Here is an 8,033-nt window from a genome sequence, read left to right on the forward strand (position 1 = left end):
AGGTCACATAAACCCCAACAACGGTGGCTATATGTCTTCCTCAAAGTGGAGTCTCGCGGGATGAGATTTGGCGAGAATTACGCCTCATGACAAAAAACACCCTTTCATGGAAACATCAAGTCTCAAAAGAACTTTGTTGAAATGAACACCAACATTTTGGACGTGCTTGCTTGCTGGCATCATTTATTGAACAGGCGTCAACCTGCAGTCCAAATCTATCTTTTATGTGTGACTGCCATCTACTGGTCACACTCTTTTACACCATGTACCAAATTAAATTGCTTCAAGGTCGGTAAGTAAAACCATAATCAACCTCTAAAGGCTTAGTGGCCACATGCGTGGACAGCACCTTTTAGCTCTTATTTCCAAAATTGTTTACACTCCTGAATTGGGGTCTTATGCTGACATATGGACACTAATACTGCCATCTGGTGGTGTCAGAAGAGTATAACATACAATGGAATTTGGGGAAAAAAAAGTGTAAAAATAAAAATTTGCATGTTACTCACTACACATGAAGTACACAGTTGTACACTTATGGACTAAATACATCATATTCAAATTCTAATTAGGGTCCAATAAGCCCAAATAGCAAAGAGAAATTAAAAAAAGCATGTAAACAAACAGCTTGGGCCTTAAGAGGTTAATACAGTAGGGAAGGGATTCATAGGGTCAAATTATTGGGTGGATCTCTCATGAGAGGAAAGGAGAGGGGGTTCATCATTTTGCAACGCAATCTGCTGAAAATGATGGAAAGCGTGTCTACATAGCAACTGAGGCTGTGGTCAAAGTTGGAAATTGCCACAAAACCCATTTTAAGATATTCAACCCCATCCTGCCATCTGGTGGCTAAAGTGGATAGTTCATTCCCTGCCCCTATTTGTCATGTTTCATGTGTCAGGTAAACCATGGCGATTAGGGCCATCTGAATCCCCTTCCCACTGTGTGTAGACTGGGTTATAAGGGGCGCTGTCGATTTTAAGTGCGTCTTAATAGTTCGAAAAAATATGATATTTGGAGCTTTTCCCCATACTGTGTGTAGAAATGAGGGAAAATAAAATTGTAACCCTAATGTCAACACAACGTTGCAAATTTGTAGTGTTAATGTTGGTCCAGGTGTGAAACGGGCGCAAGGATCACGGGGGCGGAACGGGACTTTGTCCATCTGAATGGATGTCATGAGCAGGGGAAGTCATGAAGGTGCGACGACACAGCGGGGCAAAAAGCGTCGATGATCTTCAGTCTCCGTGCAGAGTGGGCTGGCTTTTTTTCCCCCTCGCAAACACACAAAGCGCCATGCGTGTCTGTCGCTTAATCCTCGAGCCCTCTCCAACCTCCCTGCTGTGCTCTCATTACGCAATCGTTTCTCACACGTGGCAACACGCCACGCACAAAAACAATCAGTAGCGGCCGAAACAACGATACGGTGGAGGGGACTAAAGCAGAAAACATCACATAAACCTTGTTTTTTTTTTTTTATCTCTTCCTTTCTTCCTCGCCGTCAGCCTCCTGCTCGGTGGCGTCGCTTCGGGCAGATGGTCTAACAGACTTCTTATCTTCTCTGCCAGGAATTCATTGTTTGACGGCGTGAAGAGTGACATCAGAGCCAGAGCTGGAGTGACTAAACGGGAACACCCTTGACTTACTACATCAGGGTGATCCAAGGCACGGCTCGTAGATATTTCTTTTTAACTGTTAGCAATCCTACACAGTCAAACCTGTGTTAGCGGCCAACTGTCTATGGTGGTCGCTTGCCAATAGCGGCCATAAAAATTTCCCAGGAAAAAAAAGTAGTGTCTAAGTAGTGGTCTAAGTTTTTTTGATTACGTATAGTGGCCAGCGATATCACAATTTGCCATACCACGTGTCATGATCCGTGGCCCGGATCATGTTTTTGTTATTTTTCTGTTAGTTTGGGACTAGGCAGAGTCGTGACCATGGCGGAGAGGGTAAACGTCTCAGGGACTAAAGGTTGCGTCACTGCTTTTTGCAGATGAAGTGGTCCTGATGGCACCTTCGGTTCGTGAACTTCAGCTCTCACTGGATCGGTTTGCGAACAATTGTTCAGCGGCTGGAATGACGTTCAGTATCTCCAAATCAGAGGCCATGGTTCTTAGCAGGAAACCAATGGCTTGTACAGTCCAGGTAGAGAACGAGACTCTGTCCCAGGTGGAGGAGTTCAAGTATCTTGGGGTCTTGATCACAAGTGAGGGAAAGATGGAGAAGGAAATCAGCCGGAGAATCGGAGCAGCTAGGGCAGTATTGCAGTCTCTCTGCCGCACTGTTGTGACGAGACGAGAGTTGAGCAAGAAGGCAAAGCTCTCGGTCTGCCAAGCTATCTATATTCCTACTCTCACCTATGATCATGAAATGTGGGTCATGACCGAAAGAGTAAGATCGCGGATACAAGCAGACGAAATTAGTTTTCTCAGAAGGGTGGCAGGCATCTCCCTTAGAGATAGGGTGAGAAGTTAAGTCACACGAGAGAGACTCTGAGTAGAGCCGCTGCTCCTTCGCTTGGAAAGGAGCCAACTTAGGTGGTTCGGGCATCTCGTGCAGATGCCTCACGAGCGTCTCCCTAGGGAGGTCCTCGTTGCACGTCCGACTGGGAGGAGACCCCGCGGCAGGCCAAGGACCAGATGGGGGGATTACATCTTCTCTCTGGCCTGGGAACGCTTCGGGATCCCCCAGGAAGAAGTTGCTAATGTTGCTCTGGAGAGGGAAGTCTGGGGGTCTCTGCTGGAGCTGTTGTCCCCACGACCCGATTCCGGATAAGCGGTTGAAGATGGATGGATAGTTTGGGACTCCCTTAGTTCCTGTTTGTGCACCTCTGGGTTTGTTTTAGTTTCCATGGGGATTCATTGGGTTCACCTGCCTATGGTTAGTGGTCTGCACGCTCACCTGTTGTCGACCACTAATTAGAGAGCTATTTATTCACCTCTCTCACCACACTCGTCCTGACTTCTTTGTTTGCTATACGCAATAAGTTACGTTGAGTTATTCCTGTAGTTCTTGATTCTTGTTCCTCCGCGAAGCTTCACCATAGCTTCCCATTCTATCTGCCTGCTTTTCTGTTTATTCGTTTTGTCTGCTTGCATCTACGGTGTATGATTTATGATAAATAAATCGTCTCCTACCTTCACGCTTTCGTCCGGAGTTGTCCGTTTCTGCATCTGGGAGGAACGACCCCACAGTAAGTTGCGACCCATACGTATCACCACCGTCTGATGATGTGACAAAAATAAGAAGTTTTGACAGTGATTAATTTAATTTGTTATTTCTGTGTTGTATTAGTGTTGTCCCGATACCAAGATTTTGGTAGCGGTGCTTAAAATGTATTTTGATACTTTTCGAACATACAAGACAACTTGTTTTTTATTAGTAAGTAAACAAACAAAGGCTCCTAATTTAGCTGCTGACATATGCAGTAACATATTGTGTCATTTCCCATTCTATTAATTTGTCAACAGTATTAAGGACAAGTGGTAGAAAATGAATTATTAATCTACTTGTTCATTTACTGTTCATATCTGCTTACTTTCTCTTAAAACATGTTCTATCTGCACTTCTGTTAAAATGTAATATCACTTATTCTTCTGTTGTTAGATACTTTACATTAGTTTTGGATGATATCACAAATTTTGGTATCAATCCGATACCAAGCCGTTACAGGATCAGACATTGGTCATGGTCAAAGTCCTCATGTGTCCAGGGATATATTTCCTGATTTTATAAACATAATATGAATTTGAAAAAAACAAAAAAAGATTTTGTGATGCTAAAAAAATATAGATGTAATCATAGTATCGACTATATACGCTCTTGTACTTGGTATCATTACAGTTATGTTAGTGTAGATCCACCCATGGTGTTTGTTTTACATTCAGGTACGGGGTCATTTGCGGTGACGTCAGTGAGCTACAGTGTGTAGTGAAGCATGTTTAGCTATTCCTCGTCCTGCAGGGATGATACTTGTAAGAAACTTACCTTATTTGTCGGCATGGAGGCGAGGATTACAGTGGGCGCACCGGATTGTAAATCTATTTTTGACCTTTTTTCATATATAAAGCGTATCGGAGTATAGGGCGCATAAAAGGAGACATTTTTTTTTTCTAAATGTAAAACACTATCTTGTCGTCTACATAACATGTAATGGTGGTTCTTTGGTCCTAATGCTGCATAGATGATGTTTTACAGATCATCTTCAAGACGCTTTCTGTCAGTCGCTTGAGGATGCACCGTTTTGTGGGCGCTATTATTTATGTGGCTCACCTACGACAGCGTCTTCTCCCCGTCATCTTTGTTGTAGCGGTGTAGCGTGCAAGGACGGGAGTGGAAGAAGTGTCAAAATATGGAGCAAACTGTTTTAATGACGTTCAGACTTTACTTCAATTAATAACGGAGCAGCATCTCCTCATCCGCCGGAAATGTGCCTCGTCATAATGCGTCCGACAGGAACACTCTAATAACTAAAGTTCCTCGGGTGAATAATGTAAACTCACTACACCGGTATGTTTTAGCACTTTCATGGCGAGTTTACTGACAGATAGAAGTAAGATCTTTACACTACTTTATATTAGAAATGGCAACAGCAGAGGATGAATGTCACATACCAAGAAGATAAAGAAAAAAGAAGAAGCTTTTCGACTACAGAGCCGTGCACAATTTTTCAGGACTTGCGCATATCTCAAATACAGATCAAACGGTACCAGAAGTTAAGAAAAGTTGCTGTTGCATAATACTGCGAAACAAAATGCCAAATAATGTCTTACCAGTGTTTCCCCCAGAAAATGTGTTGGTCCCTTCCCCCTGGTGACTCTCCAGGGGGAAGGGATCGGGGGTGGGTGTGAAGATCGGTGTAACTCGGCCTGTCGCCATTACGTCTCCACCTCGTCGCTGCCAACACAGCTTGGGGGGGCAATAGACTACAGACTGCAGTGAAGTAGGCCGGCTTCGTCGCATGAAGAATCCTACAAATTTTGGTTGTGTTTTCCACTCCATTTGCCGAAAGGCGATATACTATGTATACCTCGATATTTTTTACGTAAAGTAAAAACAAAAGTCCTAGTTACCTGAGATACTAAAATGACTTAAAAAGTCAAATTAATGACTTACTGTAGGTAAGCGTTTACAATGAGCGTTTGAAAAAAGAGTTGAAAGTGGGGCCACATGTTGACATATGTTCAACTCATCATGCTTAATTTATTACAGCATTTGGGAAGCCTGTAGTTGATTTTCATTATGTAAATGTGATATTTTATACATATTTGTGCTAGCAGGGAACCTGCCATTCAAAACTAGGCTCCTTCATTGATAATGATTAATGTAACTATAGCTGAAGAAAAAATAGTACAATAGCAATAGGAGAGATTATTCATCCCTGAACACCATGGAGTTCAAGTAGGCTTTATGATGCAGTTACATTATTATATCAACTATTAGAGACAGCTTCAGGAAACTCTTCCTTTAACATAATGTCATTTTTGCTGCTTCAACACAGCTCAATCAACAGAGAAAAAGTTAAGTGAAATAACTTAGTTGTTAACTAAAGGTCAATAATGCTTGTCTTTCTCTCAGACAGACAGGGCTTTGCTGTCTGTAACACACACACACACACACACACACACACACACACACACACGCATACCGCACAGTGAGCTAACGTTATTGCTAAAAGATAATTAACCTTCCCCTCAAAGACTGCGAGCGAGCTGAGCTGCCGCTTTTGTTTCTATAACGTCAACGGGCTCATAGTGATGTTACTAATAGTTGACTTGGAAGTGTTTATTATAATTTGGGGAGAGTCCGCTGTGCCTTCTGCTTACGTTTCTGCTCACTACACTTAAGGAGCACTGACTCCATGCGCTCTGAATACGTACTGCTGAATGGCTGTTACCGCTCTGCGTGTAACCAATCAGATGGTTCTCTGGGTGGGACAATGCTTGGTGCTGCAGAGACGTACTGACTGAGGCAGAGGCAGAACTAAGTGAAGCAGCTTGTTAAGACTTTAGTTCCGGTAGTGGCTCTTTGTTGTTAAGGCGGCCGCCCTAACAACAAAGAGCTAAGGGAAACCCCGCTAAGTCCTTTGTTAAAGCACAGTACAATCCATCAAGCGGCGTGGCTTCATAGCTTACCAAAGATGTACTAAAACAGTTTGATAGATTTTTTAGCGCCGTGTGTAGTGTTCTATTTTTTCAATGGAACATATAAAATGTTTGTGTTGTTTACTTGAGTCATATTGCAGTCTACATGTATTTCTGGTGTGTGTGACTGCCGTTATATTGCAGTCTACATGTATCTCTTATGTTTGACTGCCATCTACTGATCACACTTATCATTACACCATGTACATAACAAAATAGCTTCGAGTGTTATGAGCCGCTGCCCGGATCATAGTCTAAGTTTTTCGAGTCACTTGTGTTTTCTGTTAGTTTTGGACTCCCTTAGTTCCTGTTTGTGCACCTCTGAGTTGGTTACCATAGCTACTTATTTCCACCTGCCTCCTGTATTCGGGACGCGGACCTGTTTGTAATTAAAGACAGTATTTAAGCCTGACTTTGCCAGTCAGCCGGCCTGGCTTCTTTGTTTGCTTTACGCAACTGCTCCGTTCAATGTTTTCAAATTCCCTGTGCGTTTCTTACGCTAAGTCCCGTCTTAGTCTTTTCCTTGTGAGTTATTCCGCTAGCTTTCCTTGTGTCAGGCACGCTTTGTTTGGTTTGTTCCTATCTTCGTTTTATGATTTACCATGAATTGATTAACGTGGACCCCGACTTAAACGAGTTGAAAAAACTTATTCGGGTGTTACCATTTAGTGGTCAATTGCACGGAATATGTACTGTATTGTGCAATCTACAAATAAAAGTTTCAATCAATCAATCAATTTATGAGAATAAATCATATTCCTACCTGCAGGTCCTGTCCGGAGTCGTCCGTTTGCATCCCGGGAGAACAAACCTCACAGCACCACGTGACCGGGTCAAAACATCGAGGTCGGTAAGCAAAACCAGAGTTATTCCTTACATTAGGTGAGTTTTTGAGGGGAAAAAAAATATTTTAAGTGCGCCTTATAGTCCGGAAAATACGGGTATTAGTGCTTATTATGCTTTGTAAAAGGCTCCGCTCCTTTGATGGTTTGTTGACAAAGATTAAATGACCTAAGCGACCCATCAGGAAACTGCACTCCACATTCACCGGGGACACACAATACAAAATAAACCGCATTACTCCATTGTCAGCCCTTTTTTGTTTGAGACCTTGACTGACCTAAGGAATTAGCTCTAAGCCCACTCGTTGTCTGTTCCTAACACTCCGTTTTACCGCCAAAACATGCCGACTTGGCAGTCTAGCCAAACAGCTGTGAACATATGTCAGGTTTAACTAGGAAAATAATACATGGAGCAGTTTCCACTTTAAAGCAACAGTTGCATCACTACTGGACTGCCTGGGGACCACGTGGCCTGCTTTTGTGCTTTACCACCTCAAAAATGATCATTCCTTCCTCGGAGATGATTCAGTGTGACTAATAGGGATGACGTGTGACTTGTGAGCTATCGGTCGCCCTTTGAAGCCGCTCTTATAAAACCGAGGGGAGTTATTCACGATTATTTAAGGATTTAAGCCTAACGGGATTAATCGATAACGGAGCTCATTATTTTCCGACGGGGATGTTTCGATGCGTAAGGAGGTTATGAACTTGAAAGAAGCGTCTTTGGGAGGCCGGACATTGCTGAAGGCCCCCTGGTTTGTCAGCGACAGCTGGCCTTGTGGACGCCGGCGGACAAATGACAGGACGGATCAACCGCGCAGCGACTGAGCGGACCGGACGGCTTGAATACTGCAGACCTGAAAAGACCCCCGCCGTGGCCATGACTACTCTGGAGCGGCTTTGAGGCGATCGGAGATTCCTCGGGCACGCTGTCAGAGAATCCTGAATGTGGAGTCTATGAAAAGATGGCGATGGACAAACACGACTTGACTTTCCGTGCTGACGCAGCAAACTGGAAGCACAAAAAACATGACTTTCCGTTCCGTCG

At 43.5% G+C, this 8,033-nt stretch overlaps 1 long non-coding RNA gene across 1 annotated transcript in view; it reads left to right on the plus strand.

Moving 5' to 3' along the window:
• Positions 1-6,907: 6,907 nt before the first annotated feature.
• LOC133558838 (uncharacterized) overlaps positions 6,908-8,033 on the plus strand; it is a 21,699-nt gene continuing 20,573 nt past the window's right edge. The window contains exon 1 of the long non-coding RNA XR_009808027.1: positions 6,908-6,989. This is a non-coding gene — a long non-coding RNA (uncharacterized LOC133558838). The remainder of the gene's footprint in view (positions 6,990-8,033) is intronic.

Source organism: Nerophis ophidion, linkage group LG09, assembly GCF_033978795.1.
Source record: "Nerophis ophidion isolate RoL-2023_Sa linkage group LG09, RoL_Noph_v1.0, whole genome shotgun sequence".
Classification (NCBI taxonomy): domain Eukaryota; kingdom Metazoa; phylum Chordata; class Actinopteri; order Syngnathiformes; family Syngnathidae; genus Nerophis; species Nerophis ophidion.